The sequence below is a fragment of the Nomascus leucogenys genome, chromosome 8 (genome assembly GCF_006542625.1).
Source record: "Nomascus leucogenys isolate Asia chromosome 8, Asia_NLE_v1, whole genome shotgun sequence".
Lineage (NCBI taxonomy): Eukaryota > Metazoa > Chordata > Mammalia > Primates > Hylobatidae > Nomascus > Nomascus leucogenys.
Window position 1 is genome coordinate 13723680 of NC_044388.1, and position 16756 is coordinate 13740435.

The following is a 16756-nucleotide window of genomic DNA, read 5'->3' on the forward strand; positions in this document are numbered from 1 at the left end:
GGCTACAATGAGTCGTGTTCATGCCACTGCATTCCAGCCTGGGTGACATAGTGAGAGTCTGAAGAAAAAAAAGAAAAAAAAAAAAAAGCAGCCATGGTCTAGTGAACCTGGCTCTCCATGTGGCCTTAGGAGAACATAGAAATATTTTTATTAAGATGCCCCACTGCCCTCAGACCCCTGTCAGAGCTGGTGCTTGTGACTGCCTTTGGGGGTCCTGAGGGCAGCTTGCCTGTTTGGGCTCTGCCCAGCTTTGCCCCTCTCTTAGGGGCTGAATGTGGAGGCCAGGCCACTATGCTTTCTACAGTCCAGGCTATTGCCTGGGGCACTGAGAGCTTCTCCTATTTAAAAAAGATCAAGCATAAAAACCCCATTGCTACCACCACAATTGGCTCTTTCCTGCAAGCACCACCTACTGGCCGGGATGTTGATCTGCACATCCCAGCACAAAATCTGCTGACACAAGTACACAACGCTTGAGAACATGACATGGTTCTCAAGACCTCTGCCACCCCAGCTATGAGCCTGCACACATACCCAATACAACACTACTACTACAACCATCATTTGAGAAAACCACCACACTAAGGATATCTATAACCAAGGAATTCATACAGAGTCTCTGCCATTGAAAGCACTCAGAACCAAAGCCTAACAACTCTACTCAACATATATTATAGTTGCATTCTTAAGGGGAAAAAATAAATTCCATCCAAATGAAAGTAAATTCAAAATTAAGAAGTGACAGTTCCCCCAGACGAGAAGAAACCAGCACAACAATTTTGGAAGCATGAAAAAGCAGGGTGTTATTACACCCCCAAAACAATCATACTTACTCTCCAGCAATGAATCCTAACCAAAGTGAAATCTTTGAAATACCAGATAAAGAATTCTAAATATTGATGTTAAAGAAGCTCAATGCCATACAGGAGAAATCTGAAAACCAATATCAGAAAATCAATTCAGGATATGAATCAGGAATTTACTAAAGAGATAGATATGTTTAAGAAAAAACCTAGCTGGGTGCGGTGGCTCACGCCTGTAATCCCAGCATTTTGGGAGGTGGAGGTGGGCAGATCACGAGGTCCAGAGATCGAGATCATCCTGAATAACACGGTGAAACCCTGTCTCTACTAAAAATACAAAAAATTAGCCAGGCATGGTGACAGGCCCCTATAGTCCCAGCTACTCGGGAGGCTGAGTGTGAACCCGGGTGGTGGAGCTGGCAGCGAGCCGAGACCGTGCCACTGCACTCCAGCCTGGGTGACAGAGCGACACTCTATCTCAAAAAAGAAAAAAGAAAAAACCTAACAGAATTTCTGGAAATGAAACGTTCGTTGAAATAATTACAAAATACAGTTGAAATCTTCAACAATAGACTGGATCAAGCAGAAGAAAGAATCTTCTGCTTTTAATTTTTAATCCAGTCAGACAACAATTTTAAGAATTTTTTTTAATTAACAAATTCTTCAAGAAGTATGAGACTACAGAGAATGTCTGAATCCATGAACAATAGGTATTCCAGAGGCAGAAGAAAACACAAGAAGTTTGAGAAACCTATTTGAAGAAACAATTGAGGAAAACTTCTTTAATCTACAACAGATCTAGACATGCAGATATAAAACTCAGAGGTCTTATAAAACAATTACACAAATGAGACTGCAAAGCAACTAGGTAACAGCACCATGACAGAAATAAAACCTCATGTATCAATATTAACCTTGAACATAAATGGATTAAATGCTCCACTTAAAGATACAGATTGGGCTGGGTGCAGTGGTTCACGCCTGTAATCCCAGTACTTTGGGAGGCCGAGGTGGGCAGATCACCTGAGGTCGGGAGTTCAAGACCAGCCTGGCCAACACGGTGAAACCCCATCTCTACTAAAAATACAAAAAAATTAGCTGGGCGTGGTGGCAGGCACCTGTAATTACAGCCACTTGGGAGGCTGAGGCAGGAGAATCACTTCAACCTGGGAGGCGGAGGTTGCAGTGAGCCGAGATCACTGCCACTGCACTCCAGCCTGGGCTATAAGAGTGAAACTCCATCAAAAAAAAAAAAAAAAGATACAGATTGGCTGAATGGATGTTTATATAATCATATGCTGCTTATAAGAAACCCACTCAACTGGGAAAGACAATAATAGACTGAAGGTAAAGGGAAAGAGAAAGATATTCCAGGCAAACAGAAACCAAAAGCAAGTAGGAGTAGCTAAACTTATATCAAACAAAACTGATTTTAAATCAACAAGAGTAAAAAAAATAAAAACAAGGTTATTATACAATGATAAATGGGTCAATGCAACAAGATATAGCCATCCTAAATACATATCCATCCAACACTGCAGCACCCAGATTCATAAAACAAATATAACGGACTTAAAAAAAAAGAGATAGATAGCAACACAATAATAGTTGGGGACTTCCATATCCCACTGACAGCAATGGACAAATAGTTAAGACACAGAAGCAACAAAGAAACACTGAACATAGATTGAATTGTAGACCACATGGACCTACAGACATTTGCAGAACGTTCTCGCCAACAACCACAGAACATACATTCCTCTTATCAGTGCATGGAACATTCTCCAAGACAGACCATGTTAGACTACAAACAAGTCTCAGTAAATTTTTAAAAATTGAAATCTTATGAAGTATCTTCTGAGACCACTTTTGAACAAAACTAGAAATCAATTCCAAGAGGAACTCTAGACATTATACAGAAACATGGATACTAAACAACCTACTATGATCTTTGGGTCAATGATAAAATTAAGATGGAAATTTAAAAATTGTTTTGAAATGAATGACAATGAGGGACACAGCATAGTAAAACCTTGAAGATACAGCAAAAACGGTGCTAAGATGAAAGTTTATAACATTAAATGCCTATGTCAAAAAGGTAGAAAGATCACAAGTTAACAACATCACACCTCAAGGAACTAGAAAAACAAGAAAACAAACAAACAAACCCAAAGCCACAGAAGAAAAGAAATAACAAAGATCAGAGAAGAACCACATAAAATTGAGCCCCCAAAAAAGAATACAAGTGATCAATGAAAAAAAAGTTTGTTTTTGAAAAGATAAACAAAATTAATAGACTTCTCACCCGCTAACCAAAAAGAAAGATTATAGGTTAATATCATTCATAAATAAAGTTAAAAATACCAAATAAAATATTAGCAAAATGAACAAAGAAAATTATTTCAAAAATTGGCCATGACTAAGTAGAATTTCTTACAGTATGTAAGGATGTTCTAATAGTTTAAAATTGATTATTTCACAAAATAAGATATCTGAGTGGCCAAAAAGTATGTTTAAAAAATGCTTAATATCATTAGTCATCAGGTAAAATCACAATGAGATACCACTTTAAATTCACCAGAAAGGCTAAAATTAAAGACTAACGATAACAAGCGTTGGCAAGGATGTGGAGCAACTGGAATTCTCATACATTTCTAATGAAAGTGAAAAATAGTAAAACACTTTGCAAGGCTCTTTGGCACTTTCTTATAAAATTAAACATCCATATTTCATTGGCCAGAATTATGTACCATGTCACAATTATATAACTAATATTATTAGCATAGTAGGAAAATGTAAATTGAAACAACAAACCACCAAATCATCAAACTGTCAGTAGGACACATGGGGGTAAGGCTGTTTTATGAGGAAAGCACAGCACATGTGAAATGTCTAAAACTATGAGAATATATTTATACCTCCGTTCGTATTTCTTTCTGAGGGAAGCAGCAACAATTTTAAATGCAAATGATGGGTCCTGGGAAACACTACCCTAAAATATGGCACCTTGGCATTCTAAGTATTTTAAGCTGAAAGAAAATGAGAAAACCGCAGGAGCAGAAAGGACCCTCTGACTTTCTTCTGTCACCTCTCTCTTAAAGACACTTATGTGACAGGTGTCTGGCCTTATACCTGTTACACAGCGAGGCCAAGAAGAATCTGAATAAACAGGCCTTGCTAGTTCCTTGCCTCCCACCCTGGTTTATTGCCATTAGATCATATCCCCTTTTGTCCAATCATACTTCTACACTACAATCTACTCTTTAGCAAACAAACATAAAAAGATGGTTTTCCCCATTTCTTTGGGTCTTCATTTCTGAAGTCTCTCACATCATGTAAAACTCATGTTAAATAAGTTTGTTATTCTTGTCTCTTGTTAACCTGTCTTTTGTTTCAGCAATACTAGCCATGAACCTGGTGATGGATGACAAAAAGTATTACTTTTTCTCCCCTACCCAAGTAAACATCAAATCTGGGCTTTTAAAAAATGTATTTTTCTCTGCATCCCTAGCACAAGAACACATGAAAGTCCAGTGGTTCAGCAAATGGAGGCTCCCCAGTCCCAGACATTCGTAGGATTCTGGGGGTCTGTCTTTCCCCTGGGGTGTTCTTACCTTTTCCTACATTAATAAATGAGTTCCAAGCCAGTCATCCATTTATACTGTGGTATTAAATAACTCCATTGGTTGTACCTGAATCAGACAAAACTAGCAACTGGAATTACATCCTGCCTTACTCTTGCAAGGGTCTCCTTTCCTGGCCCAGTTCCAGAAACATCTGACTTTAGGAGGACCCTTTTGCCATGTCTTGCGTGCCAACCTCAGGCATAACAGCATATTTTAGCTGAGGCTGTGTTACCTTGGAAGTTCAAAGCACAGGAAAAAAAAACTTGTAAAAAAAAAAAGTAGAAAACATCAAGGGGAATGTAAAATCATTATATAGCCCCAATATAAAACTAAAAAAAATCTTCCATTATCTACTCTTTTATCATTAATGTCTCTATTTATTTGATAATTGAGGGTTTTCTAAACTTCATTGAAATTTGGAGACAATGGGTCATAACTTATTAGTTTAAAAAAAGAAACTGAGGTAATCATGGAAATGAAAATGTTTTGCTCCAAGAAATGGAGATTTGGGGCCATGTGTGATTTCTGGCATCGCTTCCATATACAGTCACGCATCATCAGACAGGGATACATTCTGAGAAATGGACTAAGGTACAGCCTATCGCTCCTAGGCCACAAACCTGAACAGCATGTTACTGAACTGAATACTGTGGGCAATTGTAACACAGTGGTGAGTATTTGTGTATCTAAACATATCTAAACATAGAAAAGGTACAGCAAAAATACGGTACAAAGAATTTTTTTTTTTTTTTTTGAGACAGAGTTTTGTTCTTGTTGCCTGGGCTGGAGTGCAGTCGTGTGGTCTCGGCTCACTGCAACCTCCACCCTCCACCTCCCAGGTTCAACTGATTCTCCTGCTTCAGCCTCCCAAGTAGCTGGGATCACAGGTGCCCACCACCATGCCTGGCTAATTTTTTTGTATTTTTAGTAGAGACGGGGTTTCACCATGTTGCCAGGCTGATCGCGAACTCCTGACCTCAGGTGATCTGCCCGCCTCGGCCTCCTAAGGTGCTGGGATTACAGGCTCGGTACAAATAATAGTTTTAATGCCACACCTGTATGGGGCATTTACCATGAATGGAGCTTGCAGGACTAGAAGTTGCTCTACGTGAGTCAGTGAGTGAATGGTGAGTGAATGTGAGGCCTGCAACATCGCCGTACACTTCCATAGACTTCATAAACAATGTACACTTAGGCTACACTGAGTTTATCTTAAAAACATTTTTCTTCCTTTAATCATAAATTAACCTTAGCTTACTGTAACTTTTTTGCTTTATAAACTTGTTACTTTTTTAACCCTTTTACTCTTTTGTAAAAACACTTAGCTTAAAACACGTACAGCTGTACAAAAATATTTTCTTTATATCTTATTCTATAAGCTTTTTTCTATTTTTAAATCTTTTATAACTTTTTTAACTTGTTTATTAAAAACTAAGATACAAACATACACATTAGCCTAGGCCCATACAGGGTCAGGATCATCAATATCACTGTCTTCCAACTCCACATCTTGCCCAACTGGATGGTCTGCTGGGCAATGACATGCATGGAGCTGTCATCTTCTATGATAACAATGCCTTCTTCTGGATGCCTCCTGAAGGACCTGCCTGAGGCTGTTTTACAGTTAACTTCTTTTAGTAAGTAAAAAGAATACACTCTAAAGTAATGATAAATAGTATAATAAATATATAAACCAGTAACATAGTCGTTTATTATCATTACCAAGTATTGTGTACTATACAGAATTATATGTGCTAGATGTTTATAAAACTGGCAGCACAGTAGACTTATTTACTTTTTTTTTTTTTTTTTTTGAGACGGAGTCTCGCTCTGTCGCCCAGGCTGGAGTGCAGTGGCGCAATCTCGGCTCACTGCAAGCTCCGCCTCCCGGGTTCACGCCATTCTCCTGCCTCAGCCTCTCTGAGTAGCTGGGACTACAGGCGCCCGCCACCACGCCCGGCTAATTTTTTTGTATTTTTAGTAGAGACGGGGTTTCACCGTGGTCTCGATCTCCTGACCTCGTGATCCGCCCGCCTCGGCCTCCCAAAGTGCTGGGATTACAAGCGTGAGCCACCACGCCCGGCTTATTTACAACAGGAACACCACAAACACATGAGTAACGCATTGTGCTACTACAATAGCTACAATGTCACAACAGCGACAATGTCACTAGGCAGCAGGAATTTTTCAGCTCTATCATAATCTCATGGGGCCACATGGTATATGCAGTCCATTGTTGACCAAAATGTCGTTGTGGGGCACATGACTGTAGAGAGCAAAAAAAAATAAAAATTAAAAATAAAAAAAACCGCTAGAAGCCTAAATAAGCTCCTGTGGTGGAAGGAAGTAGAGCGGGATTGTTTCTGTCTGGCTGTGGAGAGGGAAGGGAAGGACACCCGCCTCCACCCTGAGACAGCAGCGGGCTCCTTTACCTGTGTAGCCAAGTCCTGCATGGAATTGGTTATATGAGTGGAAAGAACAGCCTATAATGTGGATTAACACAGTAACTCACTCACCCACCTATTATCTGAAAGTGAAAGGTTATAGAGTTGGGAGCAAAACTGAGTTTCACCCACCAGTGGAAGTCTCTCCCTCTCTTATTTTAGAAGTAAACAGCAATATCAGGGAAAATACAAAAGGGATAGGTTTTGAAGGCCAAGTTGAAGATTAGAAAGAAAATGAGGTAAGGCAGCTATTGCAAGCAAGCTCATTGAGGTAATGTGTTTATAGAAGTATAAAAGCTGCTGGAGGATTTTCACTCCAAGCCCCTCCATGCAGAAAGCCTGGTCAGGGAGTTGAGCACATCTGGAGGCTCTGAGTCCTGAGAAAAGCCCAGTGACTATCTGGGCCTCAGCAGTCCATCACATCTTCAAAAACCAGATAAACCACCACAGAAGCCTAAGCTGGATTTCTCAGCCTTTTTCCATTTATCACCTGCCTAAGGAGCAGTTTTAGGCATTTTTCCCTAACTTCTACCCCATTTGATTTTAAAACCAAAGATATACCATATATCCATTTAGGTAATGTCTGAGTATCTCCACTCTATCCATAAGAGGAGTTAGATTTTGCCTCCCAAGAACCAATTTTCACCCCCTCTGGAGTAAATTCATGACCTTTGAGGATGCGTGGCCTAACCCCACTAACTCTCTTTTCCTCCATCTTGCCTCAGATGGAATTTCTTATAAACACAATCAATAGATAAAATTAAATTATATTTTATAGAACAAGTGGAACAACCAGATTAGCTGGGAATAGATGTATTATGCTGATGTCTCCGAGTCCTAACAGCTGCAGTGCTTAATGGAGCTCACACACATCTAGTGGCAGGTAACAGAATTGCAGGAGTTCAAGTGAAAAGGAGAAATCAGCTCTAAGGTGGTTTTAGTGATTTTTTTCTTCATCACAAAAATCTCACACATACACATCTCTCTCCACCTTGAAGAGCACTTGGTTTTTTTTTATTTTTTGTGACTGGGTCTCGCTGTGTCACCCAGGCTGGAGTGCAGTGGCATGATCATGGCTCACTACAGCCTCGAATTCCCAGGCTCAAACTATCCTCCCACCTCAGCCTCCTGAATAGCTGGGACTACAGGTGTGCACCACCAAGCTCGGCTAATTTTTTATTTTTTGCAGAGATGGAGTCTCCCTGTGTTGCCCAGGCTGGTCTCAAAACTCCTGGGTTCCTTCCGCCTTGGCCTCCCAAAGTGCTGTGATTATGGGCATGAGCCACCATGCCCAGCCAAGATCACTTTTAGAATCTGTATTCCACATAGCCCTAGCAGCCAAGAAGAGTTTGTCACAATTTCTAGCCCACAGTTAGAATGGTGGAATAAAAATGTTTTATTTCTATAGAATTTTCTAAGTTCAAACCATAATGCAAAATCAAATGAGATTTTTTGGGGGACCATATTGTGTCAAAATCCTGAAACAATATCTTGAAGGTGGAGACAGGGTACCCATTTGAAAATCACTCTTCCTGAAAAATTGAGTTAACAAGTTTATGAACCAAATACCTCAAAGTTAGCTTGAAAACAACTGGTTAAAGTGTACTAACCAGCCCAAAGCATCCAGTTGCTTGAGTCAGGTGAATCTTTTCAAATTGGCTTACATTACAATAATAGTTGTAATCAGGGTAATAGTAATTCCAGTAAACTGTAAAGTAAGTACTGTCATCGTCTCCACCTTACAGGTGCATAAAATGAGATTTGTGGTGGTCATATCTTGTCCAAGCTGACAGGGCTGATAAAAGTGGTAGAGCTCCAGTTAAAATCCAGCTCTGCCTAACCACAAAGCCCACATTTTAACAGCAGCACAATCCCTCTGCTTGTGTAAACAAAGCTTTGGTTGAAGATAGGAGTGTTACATGACAAGTAGAAATATTTCTGCTAAAATACAAGTGGTGTCACTCAACTTGGTGGGATTTTGAAAAATTTGGGCAACAGCTCCATCCTTCTAAAGCCAAGCAGGTTGGAAAAGTCACTGTGAAGATTTGTTTTCAAATTTGAGACCCACTCCAAGAGGGTATGCTTGGAGTTCAGCAGACAATGAAAAATCATCCCTAGCTCTACCCACTAACAATTGGTGCACAGAATTCCTGCTCTCTATCAACCTCTCAGCTCCAGCCAGCTAAAAGGGCTCTCTGCTTTGCATTCGACTGCACAAAAGCAATTTATTTTCTCATTGGAAATGGTGATGCCGAGAGAGCAGAGCCGTGTCACACATGGGGGAGCCACCACTATAGGGAACAGAAGCTTCTTCCAGCTTGGCTTAGCTGCCATCTTTTAGGCTGCTGTGATAGCAGTGAGAATGGTGCATACCCAATCCCTGTCTCAAGCAGGATTGAGAGTGTCTCAAATCCCTGCCTTCTTAGAGAGAATAATGGCAGGGGTTCGTGGGGGAGAAAGGGAAGGGAACCTTTCCCTTGAAACCTTGACTATTGGGCTCCTTAAAGATGGATTAGCATTTCAGAGATTTATTCAGTTCCTTGGGTAGAGAAGCTGACTCACAGATACTATAAGTTTGGGCGTGATAGCTTAGAGCTAAATCTGTGTCCTTAAGCAGAATCTCAAACCAATAATTTTAAGAAGGCATAATGGAATGCTGTGATAACCCCAAAACTCAATAAATAATGAAGTCACACCTCTCTTATCCGCTAGTCAAGCATCAAACACCCTCAGCCATCCAGAGCATCTGAAAACACACAAGTGTCCCTAGCAGCCACCCTGTACAGGCAGAAATTAAAAAGCCAGGGAGAATCAAAGAGGGAAGGTTACGGAAGGAGGGACATGATTGGTGGGTTTGCAATGGAAGGAACTCCTTCATAGGTAAGCAATGGCTCTAAAAATCAAATGCCATTAAGAGCAAAAAGAAGGAAAAGAAATGAAAAGGAGAATACTTAAAACCCAAATCCTAGAGAAACATATTAATAGCAACACAGTCCAATATGTAAGTCATGAATGAAAGCCACATGTATAATTTTAAACTTTCTAGTAACCACACTAAAAATTTTTTAAACAGATAACCATTAATTTTAATAGTTTATTTTGTTTAACCCAATATATCCAAGTATCAGCATTTCAACATATAGTCAATATGATAACATTATTGAGATTTTTTAGTATTCTTGTTTTATGCTAAATCTTCAAACTCCAATGTATTTTATGCTTACAGCACAGCTCAGTTTGGGCTGGCCACATTTCCAGTGGCTACTGTTTAGGTAGAAAATTCTCAGCCATATGCTTAAGGGAGTCACAAAGAGTGATACAAGAATATCCATTACAGCATTGCTTGTTAGCAGTGAAAAATTGTAAACAATCTAAATGTCCATCAAAGGGTGAATAGATAATTTAATTTTACTAAATTAAAAAACAAAATACAAAGCAGCAATTGAAATGAATAAACTGGATCTAAATACATCACTGATCTATCCCTCAAAATCATAATGTCGAATGACAAAAGCAATCTGAAGAATTATATTAATACAGTGTACCATTTAGGTGAAGTTTTTTAAATACCTCAAAAAAGCCATACATTGCTTATTGAAACAAACATGTAATGTAGTAAAGATATATCAGACAGAAAAAATATGCACTAACTTTGAGAAAGTGATGAGTTCTGGGAAAGGAGAAAGGAAGGAGGGAGGAAGGGAGAGAAAAGGGTTTGGAGAAATCTACAGTCTTCAATTGATATCTAATGTTTTGTATATTTAAAAAATACTCTGACATAAGCATACAAAATGTTAATATTGTTACAAAAATGTTATGTTAATACTGGCACTGAAATAATCATTAAATTGTTCTCAATTCTTTTCTGTATATTTGATATACGTCATGAAAGAGAGGGAGGGAGGAAAAAGGAGAAGACACAATGGCGGGGGAGAGAGAGAGAGACAGAGAGAGATGAAATAGTTTGAACAACCTAGCACAGGATTTTAGACATGTTCTACCTGCCTCCTACAGACAATGGTACCCATTTGACATTCACTAATGACACCGGTATTTGTTGCACCCCTTCCAAATGCAAACACTGCAGGGCATTTAGAGATGAGTAACACACACATCCCTGTAACTGTGAACCTAGTGAAATAGAAAATGTTCTCTTGTGTTTCTTACATCAAGGCAGAAGAACATTTCCTTTCATTTAAAAGTATCCATTTTAAAAGGCTTATGCAAAACTTTTAGCATGTAAGGGGTTAACCCTCAGTCCTTTGGAACCCAAGCTAAGTAGATCCCCTATTTGGCAATAATGGATAACTGATGAGTTACATTTTTACACAGTCCACACAGCCAAGCCCTGGCTTTATCATCACACCCCACTGCACCTCTTCTTCTGTAACTTTGAACTTGGCATAAACTCATGGTTCACAATATCCCACCCTCTCATTCACTTTCTTTCTCTCTCTGTCTCTACTTGATTCTGCCTTCTCTCCTCCCTTCTGAGTATATTGGACTCTCAGCCCAGCTAGGATTCTGTGCATTTGGTATCCTCTACAAACCTGAAGAGTTTATTGTCCTTCATCTCTTTCTGGTCATTTATTACAGATGCACAAAACACTGATCCCACGAGGTCCCCACTTTTAGCACTTCTCTGTTCACGAGATACCCATTTATTCCTAACCTTGTTCATTGTCTCTGTGCCCAGCTCTTCTCTAGGATAAAAACTGCTTCCTCAATTCCACGGTAACAGCTTTCAGTGTGAAACACTATCAGAGATTTTTTGTTCAGTGTAGTTTTTTTTTAAGCTTCAGCAATTACCTGTATCACAGCCACACAACTTTTTTAAAAATACTCTCACCAAAAAGAAATAAAAAAGAAAAGAAAAATACATAATATACACAGTATGTATGATTAGTGAGGCACACAAGCTTCTATTCTGAGAGACGATTTTATACTTTCTGGTGAATCTATTTTGAGTTTTTAAGTGTCCAGGGAAGACTGGCCAGCCCAAGGTTTTGGGGGCCGTTTGCACTTTCCTATGGATGATTATTTATAAGCTGAATTCTTCAGCTTTCATTGGGAGATTTTGCACCACATAGAAAGAGCTCTGTTTCCTTAAAAGAACAATTCTTACTTTATGCTCCTGGGTTTAAACAAAATTCAAGATAACTTTCTGTCATTTAATAATAATTCCCAATAGTTTATTACGGATCACAGAATTCTTTGAAATTCATTTATTTTAAAGAAGCTTAGGGTTTTAGCTGTTTGTAAATATAAAATATAGGGAAGGAAGAGGCAAAAAGATTTAATTTTCCACCATCCAAATGAGTATTTCTAAACAATTTGAAGAAGTCTCAAAATCATGTGACTCTATTAAAGCTCTTTCAAGTCATGGGTATTGGGTACGCACATGGATATGTGAGCACTGCAGAAAGAAAAGCAGAGGAGCTCCAAACTGGCTTCATTCATTTGGAAAACAAAAAACAAGTATTTCTGTTTAAGTTGACTTGGACATTTTAAGTACAATGAAATCGAATTTCATCTTTCCCCTAGAAGCAACCAAGGATGAGACTGCCAGAAGAAATGTCCTGTGTCTCTATTTTAGCCCTTTCTGACCTGCACTCCGAGAAGGGAAAACTGAAGGGATTATCTTCACTTCGCTTAGAGCCTGGAGAAAGAGAAAGGGTACTATTCACCCACAAACGCTTTCAGGGTCTGGTACACAAACTGTACTTCAGAATACATTTTCTTAAGTCGCTTTCTAAAGCAGACTAGTTGAAAAGTGGGTAGATTTTGTTTTGTTCTGTAATTTTAATACTTTGCTACCAAGACGATAAACAAATCTGTAACCCTCTGCTGGTGAGTTCATCCTGTCTTCTTTTTCTTCCTTGCCCCCTTCAGATCTCTGCCTTTCCTTTTATGTCCTATTTGCAGTGTTCTGTTGAAGTCATTCTGCCGCAAACAGCAACATACTTTTGTCTTTGGCGCCCTCTTATGGTCAATTTATTATTATAGCACAGCATCTGGCCTCATTTTAGTGAAGAGTAAATCCCCTAATGAGGAACTTAGCTATTCCAAGTCTGAAAAGCCATGAATAAATCCACTTTAATCTGTTTCTACAGAATGCCAATAAACCATTCATTCAACCAGTCAAGGACCAAACCTCAAACCCAAACAGGCCCAACTTAGGTGATGTTCCTTCTCCCACTACTGTGGCGAGGACTTGAGAATTCCTTGCTGCCAGCCGTTATCCAGTTCCCATGGACTCGTCCTATCTGCATCCTTCCATATTTCTCCTTCAGTCCTTACTCAGAAATTATCTTTCAGAACCACACCTGCTGCAAGGGCCCAAAACCTTTTTATCCACAGTGGTGATTCTCATCATGGTGAAACACGGAAGTCCTATGTAATGTGCAGTGTGCTAGTCCCACTGAGTTTACTATAATACTAGCTCTACCCTCTGAAGAGTCTTCTCCTCTTTCTGAACTTCCCCCAGTTGCTGCCTTGTCAGGCGTTTCAAGTAGCAGCTGAAATACCATCACTTCTGGAAGCCTTCCCTGACCTCCCAGGGTATGCTTGGCTGCACCTTATCTCGTGGTCCTCCATAATTCATACACACTTCCATAATGGCAATTAACCAAGTGCACACTTGCCAAAGTGAGTTCAACAGAACTCACTTCGAATTCCATGAGATGCTCCATAGAAAAGGCATTCTGTGAACAAATACTTTGGGACAATGGAACATATTATATCCCCTTCTTGGACAGTATTGCTTGTTTTGTCCTGTTGGCATGCCTGAGTCACCTCTGAGGAGCCATATCTGATCTACTTCTGCATCCTGAAGGCAGAGTGGGCAGAACTGATGAGAGCCTTTACTTACCTGCGGGTACCTGTCCTCTCTGGGAGGCCACCACTCTGCAGGATACTCCTACCCTCACAGAGAGCTCAGAAAACCCTGCTAACCAGAATCATGCATCAGCTTCAAGGTCATCTCATGTCTAGGTGGCCAGTAGCTGACTTTTTACCAACTGCCTGGCTTCCCAATGCTCTGCTCCCACACTCTTGCTTGCCTAACCAGACATCAGAAACTTGTTCAACCCTGGACCTTTGCCGCAGGGTTTCCTGATTTTTTCCTGGGTGGATATGCCTATAGGCCTTGACCTACAGCAACTGTGTGACTCTGGAGACTCTGTGCCTGGTCACTGTCGCACCATCCCTGTTCTACCTTCCCCTGCCAGCCATAGCACTCAGCCCCTGACAGAACTTGCTCTCTCTTCCAGGAGAACAAAATGGCACATTAGTTCTGTCTCCCAGAATCTTCCTGCTTTTTTCTCAGCCTACAACACATACTCAGACCACCTTGTCTCTCTCCTGGGTGACTAGAGCCTCTATCCTTTCTCCAACCCATGCAAAGCATTATTTTTAAAAAGCAAATCTGATCGTGTCACTCCCCTTTCCAAAACCTTGCAATGGCTTCTGGTTGCTATTTGGATCAAGACCAAACCTCTCCACTGTTGAGCCCCTGCCAAGCTCTCCAGCTTTGTCTCACCACCTGTCTCCCCACATGGTACAGCCACACAGAAATTCTTTAAGTTCTTAAAACAGCACTTTTCCCCTATACCTGGGAGACACTATTCTCTCTATCTGGAGCTGTCCTCCCTTCTGGCCACTTCACGTGGCTCATGGCTCATTCCACCCCTTCGTGTGTGTGTGTGTGTGTGTGTGTGTGTGTGTGTGTGTGTGTGTGTGAGAGAGAGAGAGAGAGAGAGAGAGAGAGACAGAGAGAGAGAGAGACGAGGTCTCACTATGTTGCTCCGGCTGGTCTGTAACTCCTGGACTCAAGCGATCCTCCCACCTCCCAAAGTGCTGAGTACCTCACCCATTCTTTACTCTCAACCTAAACCTCACCTCCTCCAGAGGCCTGGCTCCCATGACTCCCCAGATTAGAATCCCACCCTCCGGGGGCTCCCATTGCCTTTTGCATTCCCTCTGTTACAAAACTCATCTACTTTAGTGTAATTAACTGCTTCACACATTCTAATTTGTTCATGCCCGTCTCCTCCCCTCAAAATGGACACCAGGAGAGTGGAGGCCAGGTCCAAGTGGCTGACTCCTCTCTGCCCCCCACCCAGCACAGGGCCTGGCACAGCGCACTGCCCAGTAAACATTTGTTGAATGAATTTTAGATTGTGCAATGCGCTTGTAACAACAGAAGTGCACTTTTTCCCCAACGATAATTTTATGGCCTATGTCAGTTTGAGGCCTTCTTCCATATCACACAAAAAAAGGCCTTTTCTCTATATTTCTTTAACTGATTGTTTTCTTAAATGATTGTTTAGAACTAAACTTGGATCCAACCTAAAATAAAAGTCAACCGAATTATACATCAGCTGGGGTAGGGGGAGGGCAGTGGTATCTTCCATATTATCAAACATACCTACAACTGAGGTCAAAATTGTGGCTAAAATTTTTTTTCATGTCTAACACTTCAGAGTTTCCTAAGCTCTTTTACATGTATTATTTCATAATGTAACATTACATGTATTCTTGTATAATCTTGCATATACAATGGCAAATTACTGTATTTAAATGGGTTTCCTTTTGGTTCCCAAGATACTCCTCATTTACATCGATACCATTATTCAGATCATCAGAAAGGTTCTGGAGCTTTCAACACTGGGTTCCAGAATATGGTAGACCAATAACTTCAAAGTTTTGAGGAAAAATTATTTTCAATCCCAATTATTTATACTTGACCAAACTGCTAATCAAGTGTGAGGATACAATAAAAACATTTTCAGACATTGAAGGACTCAAACAATTGACTTCCTGTATATTAGTTTTAGAAAATCACTGGAAGTTTTGCTTCAGCAAAAGGAGGGAATAAAACAAAAAAAGAGAATAACATAAGAACCAGGAAACAGGCGAACCAAACATGGTAAAGGGAAGGTTGGGGATGACGGAGACGGATTAGAGAAAGGTAGAGAGAACACAGCAGGAGGACAGTGGGCAGGGCACTAAGTCTGGGTTATGTTCTGCCTACAGACACACCACCCACATCAGCAGGGACCGAAGCCCAGCCCGTGCATGGCTCACCAAGCTAGGTGTTCTCATGGAGGGCTGAGTGCCCAAGCCCTCCGTTATACCCCATATGAGCCAAGGTTCCATATTAGCTTGTGGCATCCCCGAAAGAAGGCTTGTGGGAGATGAGGGAAGGAGGGGTGGAACTGACAGAATGTTTGGAATTGCTTTAGAGAGTTTGGAAAAATTATGAATAAGCTCGTTGGACCATTTGGAAAAAAAATAGTTCTTCTGCGTGAGCTTCCGTAACACCACAGACTGCAAGCAGAAGCAACAGAAATTTATTTTCTGACAATTCTAGATGCTAGAAGTCCAAGATGAAGGAATTGGCGGGTTTGGTTTTTTCAGAGGCCTCGCTCCTCGGCTTGCAGACGGTTGCATTCTCGCTATGTCCTCATATGGTCTTTCTCTGTGCACACACATCCCTGGTGCCTTTTCCTCTTCTTGTAAGGACACTAGTCACATTGGATTAGGGCCCACCCCAACAGCCTCATTTTAACTTTATCACCTCTTTAAAGTTCTTGTCTTCAAATATAGTCACATTCTGGGGTACTAGGGATTAGAGATTCAACATCTGAAATTTGTGGCGACACAATTTAGCCCATAATAGTCATATAGTAAACCAAACAAATGAGAAAAAAATAAAGCAATTATCAACTCAAGGAACAATGGAAGTTGTAACAGAAATGATCACGGTACATTATCTGGCTGGCAGTAAGATATGATATTTACATCACCATTTTCATGTAAACACTGACTATGGTTTAACCAAAGCTTCACGAATGGGAAAATGGGGGCTGAGGATAGTGTA